Source organism: Suricata suricatta, chromosome 6 (genome assembly GCF_006229205.1).
Source record: "Suricata suricatta isolate VVHF042 chromosome 6, meerkat_22Aug2017_6uvM2_HiC, whole genome shotgun sequence".
Classification (NCBI taxonomy): domain Eukaryota; kingdom Metazoa; phylum Chordata; class Mammalia; order Carnivora; family Herpestidae; genus Suricata; species Suricata suricatta.
In genome coordinates, this window is record NC_043705.1 from 107,290,010 (window position 1) to 107,291,233 (window position 1,224).

Genomic DNA, 1,224 nt, shown 5'->3' on the forward strand with positions numbered 1-1,224 from the left:
GATGAAAACTATAGAAAACTTATGAAAGAGATTGAAGACACCAAGAAATGGAAAAACATTCCCTGTTCATGGATTGGAAGAATAAACATTGTGAAAATGTCATTACTACCCAAAGCAATCTACACATTCAATGCAATCCCCATCAAAATTGCACCAACATTCTTCTCAAAGCTAGAACAAACTATCCTCAAATTCATATGGAACCACAAAAGACCCCGAATAGCCAAAGTTATATTGAAGAAGAAAACCAAAACGGGAGGCATCACCATTCCAGACTTTCACCTCTACTACAAAGCTGTCATCATCAAGACAGTATGGTATTGGCACAAAAACAGACACACAGACCAATGGAATAGAATAGAGAACCCAGAACTGGGCCCACAAATGTATGGCCAACTAATTTTTGACAAAGCAGGAAAGAGTATCCGATGGAAAAAAGACTGCCTCTTTAGCAGGTGGTGCTGGGAGAACTGGACAGCTACATGCAGAAGAATGAAACTAGATCACTTTCTTACATCATACACAACAATTAACTCAAAATGGCTGAAGGACTTGAATGTGAGACCGGAAACCATCAAAACCCTCGAGAAGAAAGTAGGAAACAACCTCCTAGACCTCCACCGCAGCAATCTCCTACTCAACACATCCCCAAAGGCAAGGGACATGAAAGCAAAACTGAACTCTTGGGACTTCATCAAGATAAAAAGCTTCTGCACTGCAAAGGAAACAATCAAGAAAACTAATAGGCAACCAACAGAATGGGAAAAGATAGTTGCAAATGACATCTCTGATAAAGGGGCTAGTATCCAAAATATACAAGGAACTCACCAAACTTCACACCCACAAAACAAATAACCCAGTGAAGAAATGGGCAGAAGACATGAACAGAAACTTCTCTAAGGAGGACATCCAGATGGCCTACAGGCACATGAAATGATGCTCAACATCACTCATCATCAGGGAAACACAAATCAAAACCACACTGAGATACCACCTCACGCCAGTCAAAGTGGCTAAAATGAACAAATCAAGAGACTATAGATGCTGGCGAGGGTGTGGAGAGACAGGCACCCTCCTACACTGTTGGTGGGAGTGTAAACTGGTGCAGCCACTCTGGAAAACAGTGTGGAGGTTCCTCAAAAAACTATCCATAGAACTCCCTTATGACCCAGCAATAGCATTGCTAGGGATTTACCCAAGGGATACAGAAGTGCTGATGCATAG